This window comes from Mus pahari, unplaced genomic scaffold, assembly GCF_900095145.1.
Source record: "Mus pahari unplaced genomic scaffold, PAHARI_EIJ_v1.1 scaffold_12841_1, whole genome shotgun sequence".
Lineage (NCBI taxonomy): Eukaryota > Metazoa > Chordata > Mammalia > Rodentia > Muridae > Mus > Mus pahari.
The window spans coordinates 1-14,276 of record NW_018392373.1 but is presented as its reverse complement, the minus strand read 5'-3'; the positions used below and the strand labels follow the sequence as shown (position 1 = coordinate 14,276).

The 14,276-nt window shown below is 40.7% G+C and overlaps 1 pseudogene; it reads left to right on the top strand.

Moving 5' to 3' along the window:
• Positions 1–1,973: 1,973 nt before the first annotated feature.
• LOC110314977 lies at positions 1,974–3,495 on the top strand (annotated as a pseudogene).
• The last annotated feature ends 10,781 nt before the right edge of the window (positions 3,496–14,276 follow it).

Genomic DNA, 14,276 nt, shown 5'->3' with positions numbered 1-14,276 from the left:
TCTACTCAAGGCACTATAATAAGAAAAGTTTTCCGTGTTGTCTCATGATTTTTTACTGATCACTATTCATCTTCAGGCTGCTAGACATAGAACGCACTGTTCTCACTAGTCGTAGGTTTTCTAAGACATGATTTTCTTCCTACTGAGCAAACCTTAGGCTCAGTTAGACAGATATCCGTGGGTCTTTGTTCTCCTCAGGGGCCATTGGCCACCAGCCCCCAAGCGATAAGGGAGCAGAATCTGCAAGCAGGTTTCATATGGCTATGAGTATGACAGAAGGACTTTCAGAGACAGTTTCAGTGAGACAGATCTACATTATTTTTCCAGGGGGAGGGTATATAAAGTCTCTTAGGAGTATGGGTCAAAAGGACTGATTGGTCATAGCACAACACCTAATTATCATATGGCCTGGAAGCTAGAGCAAAACTTGTGTTCTGAGTCATACAGCATTTGCAGCGAACTCTGCACAGGGTCATCCTTCAAACAAAGTCAGGCATCTGTGCTTAGAGACACTTTCCAACCAAGACCGGTAGAAAAAGGGAAGCCCCACTGAGAAGGGGGAGTTCTCCACTTTACAACAAGCTCTGAGACCTATCTTGGCATGGTGGACTACAACTTTAATAGCAGAGTTCTCCAACAGATATTAATGACTATCACGATATCAGTGGTTCCTAGCTCTAAATCTTCAGATGTCAGTGTACGACCTGGGTGACTGAAGAAATCAGGTAAGGGAATCCCTATGATCCAAAGCAAGACATCCTTCAAAATGGCACTGGTCCAGTTGAAGTCTGTACACAGTGAGATACAGAGATTTGGTTTCACTCTTCTTGGTGGATTGATTCTCTGGTGTAGTTAGAATTTGGCTACTACAAGCAATTTTTCTTCCACCCTTTCCCACCCTCTTTCTTCTACCTGTCCAACACTCTAACAGTATGTGGAAGAGAAAACAGGGTAGAGTGGGCTGTGGTTTGACTATGCTTGGCCCAGGGAGCAGCACGGTTAGAATGTGTGGGCTTGTGGGAGGAAATGTGTCATTGTGGGGTTAGGCTTCTTGGAAGTCAGTCTCCTCCTAGTGGACTTCAGATGAAGATGGAGAACTCTTAGCAACTCCTGCACCATGCCTTCCTGGATGCTGCCATGCTCCTTTATTGATGATAATGGACTGAACTTCTGAACCTGTAAGTCAGCTCCAGTTAAATATGGCTCTTATAAGAGTTGCCTTGGTCATGTTGTCTCTTCACTGCAATGAAAACCTTAACTAAGACAGAAGTGACGAGAGGTAACATTATCATTAGACTACTTCCTGCTGATTAGGGGTGTCAAGTTCCTTAAGGCAAGCTTGATAAGCACTATCAGGGTATTCAGTTTATTCTTAATGTTTCTTTGTGCATGACTACTCAACAAACCTCAACCAACAGCAACCAACCAACAACCCTAGCATTTACACACTATCTGTAAAGTTCCCAGAAATTATCTGCTGCTGGCAAAAATCCTACCCTTGCTAGAGAACAAAGAAAATCACCATTGTTTTAACAATCTGCGCAGGCCCATAGTCACACCCCTGGGATAAAAATGAAAACATACGTTTATAAAATTTCTGTGTGTTTTTGAAGAATTCAGTTTGCTGGTGTAAATGTGCAGCCACTGGGTCAGGTTCTGGCTTGGAGCAGGAGAGGCAAGGGTGGGGAGCTTGGGTGGGGGTGGGGGGTTGTGCTGCATAATGAGGACGACTGGGGCTTTTTCTCAATGCCCCCTGCCCCTTCCGGCTGAGAGGGGCAGGAGGGACCTTAGTGGTCCCTGGATGGGACAAGATGCTTATCTAGGGCTGCTGGGCCAAAGAGGCAGAGCCAGCCATGCAGCCAAGTTGTGTTTTCCTGATCTGGGCTCAGGGCACCCCTCCTCGGTGACTCTCCTCTCTGGAACTGCAGCCCCTGGCATTAGTTAGGACTGAACTGCTTGGCACAAAAAAAGATGGACAAGTCCTATTTTCCAGAGAAGATGACTTTTAACAGTTTTGAAGGATCTAGAACTTTTGTACCTGCAGACACCAATAAGGATGATGAATTTGTAGAAGAGTTTAGTAGATTAAAAACATTTACTAACTTCCCAAGTAGCAGTCCTGTTTCAGCATCAACATTGCCAGGAGCGCACTTTCTTTATACCAGTGAATGACAGACACCAGGCAGTGTTTCAGTTGCCACACAGCAGTAGATAGATGGCAGTATGGAGACTCAGCTGTTGGAAGACACAGGCGAGTATCCCCAAATCACAGATTTATCCATGGTTTTTATTTTGAAAATGGTGCCACACAGTCTACAAATCCTGGTATCCAAAACGACCAGTACAAATCATTTTGCTCTTGACAGGCGGTCTGACACTCATGCAGATTATCTCTTTTTATTATTATTATTAGATATTTTCTTCATTGAGAACTGGACAGGTTGCAGATATTTCAGACACCCTATACCCGCGGAACCCTACTATGTACAGTGAAGAAGCCAGATTGAAGTCACTTCGGAACTGGCTAGGCTATGCCCGTTTAATCCTCAGAGAGTTAGCTAGTGCTGGCCTCTACTACACAGGGATTGATGATCAAGTGCAATGCTTTTGTTGTGGAAAACTGAAAACTTGGGAACCCTGTGACCCTGCCTTGTCAGAACACAGGAGACACTTTCCCAACTGCTGCTTCTGTCTTGGGCCAGAATGTTAATGTTAACTGAGTCTGCTGTGAGTTCTGACAGGAATTTCCCAAATTCAACACATTCTCCAAGCCACAGAAGGATATAAAGCATAGATATTTACCTCTAGAATAAGGATATACTCAGTTAACAAGGAGCAGCTTGCAAGTGCTGGGTTGTATGCTTTAGGTGAAGGCTATAAAGTGAAGTGCTTTCACTGTGGAGGCCTCACAGATTGGAAGCCAAGTGAAGACCCTTGACCCCAGCATGCTAAGTGGCAGCCAGTGTGTAAATACCTATTGGATGAGAAGGGGCAAGAATATATAAATAATATCCATTTAACCCATTCACTTGGGGAATCTTTGGTAAGAACTGTTGAAAAAACACCATCACTAACTAAAAACATTGAGATACCATCTTCTAGAATCCTATGGTGCCAGAAGCTATACGAGTGGGATTTAGCTTCAAGGACATTGAGAAGACAATTGAAGAAAAAAAAATCCAAACATCTGAGAGCAGCTATCTATCACTTGTGGTTTTGATTGCAGATCTTGTGAGTGCTCAGGAAGATAATACGCAGGATGAGTCAAGTCATACGTTATTGCAGAAAGACATTAGTACTGAAGAGCAGCTAAGGCAGCTACAAGAGAAGCTTTGCAAAGTCTGTATGAAAGGAAATATTGCTGTAGTTTTTGTTCCATTTGGATAGCTGGTCACTTGTAAACAGTGTGCTGAAACACTTGACAAATGTCCCATATGCTACACAGTCATTACGTTCAAGCAAAACTTTTTATGTCTTAATCCAGCACCACACTAGGCATGTTATATTCTTCTGACTCTAATTGAATGTGTGATGTGAGCGAACTTTAAGTAATCAGCATTGCATTCCTTTAACATCTGCTCCCAAATGGAAATAAATGTTAACAGCACGGTCAATTTCTGGATCATTCAGGTTAACAGCGGTGTCATTTAGCCAGTGTTTTACTCAATTGAAATCTTAGACAAAGAAGCATTTTATAACTATTCACATGTATATTGGTAATACACTGACTTGGTTTCTATGTATAAGTGATTAATAACCTGCATTTTTCATTCCTTTTGCATAAACTTAACAAATTGAGTGTTCTGTATAAGCAGGGAGATTTGATTTATCCTGCCCAATCACTTTAATTTGCTTATTGTAGACAGGGAAGGAACTGTTCACACTGGTGGGAGGATAAACATTGTTTTTAGGTGCTTGTTTCTGTGTTTAAGGATTCTGCCCATCTATTTGGAATTTACTGGAATTATAAATGTACTTATATGAATATTTTTAAGTGATTTTGCCATCTCCTAAAAGATATTTAATAGTAGACTACCATCTAACCAGCATGTACTGACATGGAAAGGCAACACAGACATAGTTAAGTGTAAAATACAAATGGCAAAATACTGTATCTAGTTGGAGGCATATAAACTTACTTGTGTGTATTTTGTCTCTCCACAGGACAAAAAGATTTGGAAAGATAAGTATCACATCTTAAATGTATTCTGGTCTTTGGGGGTTGGGGATGGGTCTTACAGAGCCCTTCACCTTTTTTTTTTTTTCATTTTTTTTCTGTTTGAAAGTTTTATAAGTATGTATTACTTGCATAATCAGAATTCTTAGTAAATATCTTGCTGGTTTAAAGGCTTAGGTATGTTCAAACATCTGCAGAGCTACTTCTCACTCAGTTTCAGTTTTTCTAATCCAGGAAAGCAGACCAGTTAACTTTTCTGGTGCCAATGTGAAATTTAAATGTTTTTGCTTTACCTGCTTTGTGGGTGAAAAGTATTTCTGAGTGGTAGTTTTCTGACAGGTAGATCATGTCTTCTTATCTTGTTTGAAAATACATATTCCTGATTTTGTAAAATGAAATATAAAATATGTCTCAGATCTTCCAATTAATTAGTAAGGATTCAGCCTTAATCCTTGCTAGTTTAAACCTGTCTAAGTCACTTTGCTAAAAGATCTTTTTAACCCAGTATTTTAACCATCTGTCTGCTTACATAGGTAAATGTAGAAATGTGTTTATATATGGCTTGTAGTTTTAGTGTCAGCTCTCCATATTGAGATTCTCAATGTCAGCTTGTGTCCTAAAAGTTTCACGTAGTTTTTGCTGTTAGGTGATTAAGATAAATATAGTATAAAATGTTCAGGTTTTGATTATTTTATGTTTGTTTTTCACCCAATAATGGTAGTGAATATTTTAAAAGTATTTTCTCAAGATCCTTAAACTTTGGAAATTGTAACATACTGACAAGAGCAGTTGTTTGAATATTTTTAACAATTTGAGTAAGTCAATATGAATACAATCAAAAGCTAAAATGCTTGGTAGAACACCTGATTTACCTTAAGTAATTATCATGTAGCCCTCTTGTAAAGACTAGCCTAGGGCTGGTGAGATGGCTCAGCAGGTAAGAGCACCGACTGCTCTTCCAAAGGTGCAGAGTTCAAATCCCAGCAACCACATGGTGGCTCACAACCGTCCTTAACAAGATCTGACTCCCTCTTCTGGAGTGTCTGAAGACAGCTACAGTGTACTTACATATAATAAATTTGAAAAAAAAAAAAAGACTAGTCTATTTTTACTACAGAGAACAGCTTGGGAGTGAAACTGTTACAAGTTAGACTTTTGTTATATTTTCTATTGTTAGGTTCTCCTAACCTCTGTTGACTACTATGGTAAGTGATGTTATTTTAATTGCAAATTTAAATAGAAACCAACAGAATTAAGTAGTCTGACTGCCCTTTTTTCTTGTTGTTTTGTCTATGAAAATCTTTCATTCTGTATAGTGTCTTCTGCGTAGGTTCAGTTATATATTCATTAGGTTAAATTTTATCTCAGTTGACTAAGATTTCAATTTCAATTTCAATTTGTATTTCAAGCATTCCTCGAGGGAATAAAAGTGTTAGTTTGAAAAACTGTTTACAAGGTACTTCAGGTACAAGTCATATAGGTCGTTTGTTTAATCTCGTTTTTAGCCAAGGACTTAAGGACTGAATGTTTTCAAATAAAGCTTTTCTTGTTCTCAGAGCCTCAGTTCATTAAAACTCTTTTAAAACCTGTGTACTAAGAGTTAAGCAAGACCTCTTTTCTCTTCTTCAGGAGTTGTGAAATTGAATTCATGAAGCGGATGTGGCTAACAAGTTTATTTTAGGAATTGTTTAGAAAATGCTGTTGCTTCAGGTTCTTAAACCCATAGCACTCCAACTCTACTAATCAAATTATTGGAGACTTAGCAGAGTTGGTCTGAAATCCCACACAAAAAAACAAAAACAAACAAACAAACAAAAAACCACTGGATCTTTTCCAATATGGTTGTGTAAGTAAAAAATGGTCATTTGGAAGGTCACAATATAACTAATCTGAATCACCCCTCCTGAGAGAGATCTCAGTGTCTGTGTATTGATATTCTTTTTCTATATAAAGTTCACTCTGGGATTTTGAAGTAGCCACCATTTTACTACATACTAGTCATGTGAAATTTGAAGTTATTTTGCCATGGTTGCTTTCATTTGTCATGTACTCTGTTGATCATATGTGTGTGAGGGTTTAGCATTTATTATTGTCTTTCCTCCTAGACGTTTGCCTCTTCCTGTAGTTAGGGGTAGAGGTGAGGTGAGTGGAGTAAGTGAATACAATGTGATTTCACTGTGGTAGGACAGTTTGTTGTCTTCTTATTTACAATGTGTTTTTATCTGTTTTTTTGTTGTTGTTGTTGTTTTGTTTTTTTTTTTTGTTTTTTGAGACAGGGTTTCTCCATATAGCCCTGGCTGTCCTGGAGCTCACTCTGTAGACCAGGCTGGCCTCAAACTCAGAAATCCACCTACCTCTGCCTCCTGAGTGCTGGGATTAAAGGTGTGCGCCACCACGCCCGGCTATCTGTTTTTATTTTAGTAAGAAAGATTTATATTTTGAGCTCTCTGAATGGAAACTGAAACTCCAACTTTAGCTGCATGCAATCTTCCCATTAGATCTAAAACTTATTGTACTGTTGGGTACTGAGATGTCAAATCTTTTAAGTTCAGACACCATTTTGGAGAATCTGACCAAAGTTTGAACTCAGGTAAACTAACAGGCTGGTGCCTAGCTATAGTTTCCAAGTTGCCCCAAACAAAACCCGAGCCTAGCTCCAGTCTCTAGGTTAATCCCCAACGAGACCAGAGTTTCCAGGTTGCACCCTCAGCAAGACCAGTGTCTCCAGGTTATTCCCCCAGCAATCCTGCATCCCAGGTTACAAGCCCACCCCTTGCCTAACGACCACCAACGCAGAGGGGAGCAGAAGTTACGTTTATGGTATGAGTCCCAGCAGCTTTCTAATTAGATGCTTGCACTTGTACTCCCTGTTTACTTCCCACTACAAAGCCTTGCCCCATAGACATCCGGGGCTCCCCCACCACCAAAACCATCCTGTGTGATGGTGGTGCAGTGGGGAAGTCCAGGCTAACTCAAATGGAATAAAGACCTTGCTGTGAGTTGCATCTGATCAGCTCCTGCCTATTTTTGGGGGAATCACTAACATTTCCTTGGCACAACAGTACCTAGATACTGAATAAAGGAAGAGAAGAAATGAAGTACACTATAACTGCTATTAGAGAAACAAGAAAATGGATGGAGAATTATTTGACAGATACCATTTCAGTCAAATATGCTCTTTTTTAAAAGGTAACCATCAGTGAAGAAAAGAACTAGTCAAATAGGCTTGGAAACCCAAAACCCACATAAAAGCTGAGCACAGCCAGATGGTGGTAGCACACTCCTTTAATCCCAACATTTGGGAGGCAGGGGTAGACAGATCTCTGTGGGTTTGAAGCCAGCCTGATCTACAGAGCGAGTTCCAGGACAGAGAATCCTGTTTCACAAAACAAAACAAAATGCTGAGTGCACTAGCCCAAGTACCTGTAATCCCAGAATGCCTACATGAAACAGGAAGTAGATAGGAGAATGTCCAGGAGCTCATGGTCAACTAATGGCTTATGTATTAATGAAGAGGCACCAAAGCTACCCACTGCCTCCACACATGCACCATGGCAGGTATCCACTTACACCCAGACACACACAAACGACAACTGAACCAAGAGTATTAAAAACAAGAGGATCTTGGACTAAAGCTTAAAAGAGGGCCTGGAAAATGACTCGGCTGTTGAGTACTTGATGCCTTTTTCAGAGGACTTAGATTCTGTTTTGCCTTTTTATTATACTTTATCTGAAAGAATGACCAATTCTCTGGTCATGTTCTTGTACTATATTTGTAAATACAATTTTATTACTCCTTTTTGTTCGTTTAATGACTACCTTTCTTTCATTATGGAAACTTATGAAAACTGCTTTCTGCACTATAATCTGTCATTTGATGTAGATTAAAGCTTATCTTTCTGTGAATAAGACTTATTTAAAAAGCACTATTCTTTAAAATGTTTTAAAAAATTCAATATTCTAAAGTTTTCATTACACTGTTGTTGTCCAAGATTTCCCTCAACATTTGTTGAAGGTGATATATTTTCTTCAGTGAATATATTTTGTTTTTTTTTTTTGTTGTTTGAAGTCAAGTATCTAGTTTTATGGACTTATATTATTAAGGTATATGTCTGCTCTTATGACAATACCATGCTGTTTTTATTACTATGGCTCTGGGATTGTTTTGGTTATTATTGTCTTTTAGGTTTCCATATTAACTTGAAGATTTGTCTCAGTGTCTGCCAAGAATATCTGTTGGATCTCATTGGCATTGTATTGAATCTGTAGGCCCATTTTCACAACATTGATTATCCTATCCATGAGCAAGGGAGGTTTTTTCATCTTCCAGTGTCCTCCTCAATTTCCTACTTGAGTGGCCTCACATTTTTATTGAAGAAGTTTGTCATAGAAGTCTTTCATTTCCTTGGTTAAATGTATTTGCCTGTGTGTGTGTGTGTGTGTGTGTGTGTGTGTGTGTGTGTATGTGTGTGTGTGATGTGTGTATGTGTGTGTATGTGTATGTGTGTGTATGTGTGTATATGTGTGTGTATGTGTGTATATGTGTATATGTATGTGTGTGTATGTATGTGTGTGCGTGTGTATGTGTCACTGCCGTCTCCAACCAGCAGAAAAGAAGCGACGAAACTGATGTCCTTCTCAAAGCAGTTTATTCAGGAACATAACTATGTGCACTAAAACGATCCCCCCCCTTTTCTTCTCTGATCTCTTTCAGCCATCCCCTTTTATACCCTCTAGTCCATTCCCCATCACCCCATTCCACGTAGGCCCTGTTCATTGGCTCAGGACTACATTTGTCACGTCATCTGATCTTTCCTTGTGGTGCATCTGTGCAGTGCAGTTTAACGGACATGGCTATCTTGAGGGATATGAGGAAGTCAGTTGTTAGCCATTAGACTTGGCAGCAGTCCCAGGCGCCATCTAGGGGCCGCAGCCAAACCGGCTCCTCACAAGTATGTAAGTGTGTGTATGTGTGTATGTGTGTGTGTGTGTGTGTGTGTGTGTGTTGTATATGGAGTGGTGTCATTGATTTCTTTTTCAGTATGTTTTTATTGATCTATAGGAAGGCTACTAGTTTTTATTTTAACTGTGTGGTGCTTTGAATAAGAATGGTCCTCATAGAACTTTTTGTTTGAATAATTCTTTTCCACAGGGGAAGCTGTTTGGGAAGTATTAGGAGGTGTCACTGTGTTGGAAGAGTTGTGTCACAGGAATGGGCTTTGAGGTTTCAAAAGCCTCCTCCTGTGCACAGTGTACTCTCTGCCTCCTGACTGCAGATTAAAAAGGGAATTCTCAGCTGTTTTTGTCTCTTTGCTATCATGGACTCAAACCTCTGCAATCATAACCTCTAATACTGTCTTTTGTAGGTTGCCTTGGCCGTTGTGTTCTGTCATAGCAAGAGAAGAGTAATTAAGACATTCTGTATCTTGATGCTTTGCTGAATAACATTTTATGTATAGGATCATATCATCTGCAAAATGGAGTACTTTCACTCCTCTTTTCCAACTTGTATCCATTTTATTTCCTTCTTTTCTCTTAATGTTCTATCAAAGGCTTTAAGTACATTGATCCATAATGGAGAGAAATGACATCTTTGTTTTGTTCCTGATTTTATTGGGAATACTTTGTGTTACCCTCCACTTATTGTGGTATTGACTATATTGTTGTGATATATAGCCTCTCTCGTGTTGACATTTCATGGGCTCAGATTTCCTGTAATACAGAGATGATTCCATCTCAAATCAATGGCCTGACCTTCTGAATCTGACCATTTACATCCTTCTTTCATTATGTTTACTGAGCTTTCCATGTGTGGTTTGTATTATAGATATATTGAATGGGGTTGGACTTTCAAAAGTCAGTCTCTTCTTTGCATTTTGACTAGTTTTAGTGACAATTTTGGAGTTTGGGGCTCTGTTAAAATGACATAAATAAGAATGTATTTTTCTTTTAATCCCAAGTATGATGCATGATAATTCACTAAAGAATAATACCCCAGACTCAAATAGTATGTAAACTCAAACAACATTTTATTCTTCACAAGTCCAGCTTGATGGTATCTCTCATGACCAAGGCAGACAACCAAGTGAGCTCTCAGGGCAGATTTAAAGCACATTAAGGGAATTCCATGGCAGGTGACCTTTATCTTACTCCATCTCTAGGAACATTCCAGAACTATTACTGGGGTGTGGAGGCGGGGAACTGTTGCTGAGGAGATCTAGAAACTGCTGCTGACCCATTGTCCTTGCCTCAGGGCAGTTTTTGAGGCCTGGGCTTGCCTAGACCTGGAAACAGAGATTTAGGCCTTGTCTCCTCAACTGTCAATTTGAAGCCTGTCATGGAGCCAGCCTAGCCTTCTCATTTCCTTCAGTTTTGAGCCATCCCAAATCTGTGAGATGTTTCTACAGGCTGGTATTATTGTTTGAGAATGAATCCATTCCTTAAGAAACCTAACTAAAGCATTTATTATGCAAGGACCACAAGCCAAACTAATATCAGTAGGATCTGCCTGGTAGTCTCTAAGGCCATGGATTCATTGACCACTTAGAAACATTACTTACCTAAGGCTGCACAGAGTCCTCCCTGCTGGAAGAATAGCAAGTCTCTGCCTCTTCTGTAAAACTACTTCTTCCAGGGAGGATAGAGAAACCCGCGGGGCCATTATGGACTTTTCCATTTCCTATATATCTGCATCTATTGCCATCCATAGGGCCTTGTAAGGCCGAGGCTCCTGCACTAACAGCTCCAGCCATCCATATGCCGAGGAGAGAACCTGGTGACATAGCTTGAAATGGTCCCCTTTTAACTCATAGCTTGAAATGGTCCCCTTTTTAACCAAATTGTTTGGAGGTGCTAGCTGATTGAAGACACCTTCCTTCACAGTAATAAGTCACTCTGAGTGCAAGCTGTACTAGAACATAAAGATAAATTGTACTTACAACTAGGCCATAAGTGCATGGAGTAAGCCCCGAGGTACAAGATCACCAAGCATTCTCTGGGGGCAACATATATCCTGCAACATTAGGGGTTAAGGTGTGGTTGCAGAGGTGCAAATAGGCTGGGGGTGCCTGATTTCCAATGCAGAGCCCCTGTCCAGAAACCAACAGTTCTGTGTTAAGTCCGAGGAGAGAGGGGGGGTTAAGAACCAGCAGTCTGGTCAGCCTTCTTACCAGTCACTGTGTATTTGATGACAAGGTTGTCGCATTACCCCTGGAGGTACCCATATAATGGGGGGCTAGTGGCAGGTACAGCAAAGAGTAAGCAGCAACCAACCAGGATTAGGAGCACTGGAGTCAGTTTCAGCAGATTGATAGGGTAGAGGGTCACCTTCCATCATTCTTGTGGTGTTTCACCTAGAAGTCTCCTCTACTGGGACCTCAGTCATTGGATTGTCTCTTTCCTGGCAGGTTTAACATGTGAGTGGTATATCCATTTCTTGACCCTGTCTACCTTAACAGCAATTGGCATGGTCAGGATTATGGCATATGGTCCTTTCCATTGAGGTTCCAGAGTCTTGTGGTTCTGTCTCTTAATCCAGACTTCATCATCTGGTTCAAAGAACTAGAGGCTAGGGGGGAAGGCAGACTCATAAACCTGGAAGATGGCAGGCCAGAGTTGATTCTGGACTTAAAAGGGACTTAAAAACTGGGCGTTCAAGGACTTAAAAAAACATATGTTGGTCATATTCAGCTAAAATACCAATGTGAAGGTTAGGCAGCATGGGAGGGGGCCTCCAATAGGATCTCAAAAGGGGGGGAGACCTAAAGTATAGGAGATGTTCCTATCCCTATTTAAGTCATAAAGTAGGTGAGAAGCCCAGTCATCTCCAGTTTCAAAGGATAATTTAGTCAAGGCTTCCTTTGGGGTTTGATTCATCCTCTCTACTTTCCCTGAACTCTGGGGTCTCTATGCACAATATAATTTCCAATTGGTCCCCAGAACCTGTGCTAGAGATTGGGTTACCTGAGAGATGAATGCTGGCCCACTGTCAGACCCAAGCAGTGTAGACAAATCATACCTGGGTATGACAAGGTTGTTGCACTACCCCCTGGGGGTACCCATATAGTAGCAGGCTAGTGACAGGTGCTGCACTGGCAGGCTCCTTTATAGGGTAGGCTTCTACCAATTCTAAAAAGGTATCTATAAAATTTAGCAAATATTTGTATCCATATGTTCCTGATTTTATTTCTGTATAATCTATTTCATAATTAGCCACTCACCATTGACCCCTAATTCTGCTTCCTGGAGCAGCTCCTTGATTGGGGCCTCAGGAGATCACAGCCTGCCAGGTGGCACAGTCAGAGATTACTTGATCAACCAAGTGTTCGCAATCAAATATTTTGTTCCTTGTCCCTTACAGCAGTTCCTTCAGTTTTCAGTGACCAGGTATGAAGCTTGATGAATCTGGTTGGATGAGTTGCTTAGCAAACTCATAGTTAAGATGGTGCAGGCTTCAGAGGTCAGCAACCATCTGTCTCTACTGTAATTTTTTTGGCATTTTACCTGATGTAATTTGTCTTCAAAATCCCAGAAGTAGCCCTTCCAGTCAGCGCCAGCACCAGGTCACCTTGGGCACAGAGTTAGTGGATACCCCCACAGTCCCTAGAGGATTCTCCAGGTGATCTAAGGATCACTGATGAGCAGAAAACATCTTCTGTTCCAATCCAATCGCATGGGACCTAAGAGAGAATTAGGGAAGCAGAAAACCGGTCTGACCAGGGGCACAAGTCCCTTCCAGTCAGCACCAGCACCGGGTCACCTTGGGCACAGAATTGGTGGATAACCCGACAGTCCACAGAGGATTCTCCACGCTATCTTAGGATCACTGACCAGACAGTTCCACTGTCCTCAAAGGAGACACCACTTCCAGGCATTGTAACACACCCAGGATCTTAGGATAACAGGATCCCAGGATAACAGGAGCTGGTTTACACCAGAATTTCAGGGTCTCAGAGGAAGCTTGACTGTCAAGAACTCTGACACACACAGAATCTCAGGTTTACAGGGGCCCACAATCAAAGGATCACAGAGAAAGCTGTACTCTGAGGAGTCCTGATTCAACTGGGATATAAGAAGCACAGGCTCCAATCAGATATATTGAGGGCAGAAAGCACTTGAGATAATCATATGGCAGGNGGCAAGCATAAGAACAGAAGCAACAGAAACCAAGGTTACTTGGCATCATCAGAACCAAACTCTCCCACCATAGCAAGTCCTGGATACACCATCACACTAGAAAAGCAAGACATGGATCTAAAGTCACTTCTCATGATGATGATGGAGGACTTTAAGAAGGAAATACAGGAAAACACAGATAAACAATGAGAAGCCTTTAAAGAGGAAACACAAAAATCCCTTAGAGAGTTACAGGAAAACACTACCAAACAGGTGAAGGAATTGAGCAAAACCATCCAGGATCTAAAAATGGAAGTAGAAACAATAAAGAAATCACAAAGGGAGACAACCCTGGAGATAGAATTCCTAGGAAAGAATTCAGGAACCATAGATGTGAGCATCAGCAAGAGAATGAAAGAGATGGAAGACAGAATCTCAGATGCAGAAGATTCTATAGAGAACATATACACAACAGTCAAAGAAAATACAAAATGCAAAAAGATCCTAACTCAAAACATCCAGTAAATCCAGGACACAATGAGAAGAACGAACCTACGGTTAATGGGAGTAGATGAGAATGAAGATTTTCAACTTAAAGGGCCAGCAAATATCTTCAACAAAATTACAGAAGAAAACTTCCCGAACCTAAAGATAGATGCCCATGAACATACAAGAAGCCTACAGAACTCCAAATAGACTGGACCAGAAAAGAAATTCCTCCTGACACATAATAATCAGAACAAATGCACTAAAGACTGAATAGTAAAAGCAGGAACAATAAAGGCACAAATAAAGGAAGAAATAAAGACAGGCCTATTAGGATTATTCCAGACTTCTCACTAGAGACTATGAAAGCCAGAAGATCCTGAACAGATGTTATACAGACACTAAGAGAACACAAATGCCAGCCCAGGCTACTATACCCAGCAAAACTCTCAATTACCACAGAGGGAGAAACCAAAGTATTCCATGACAAAACCAAATT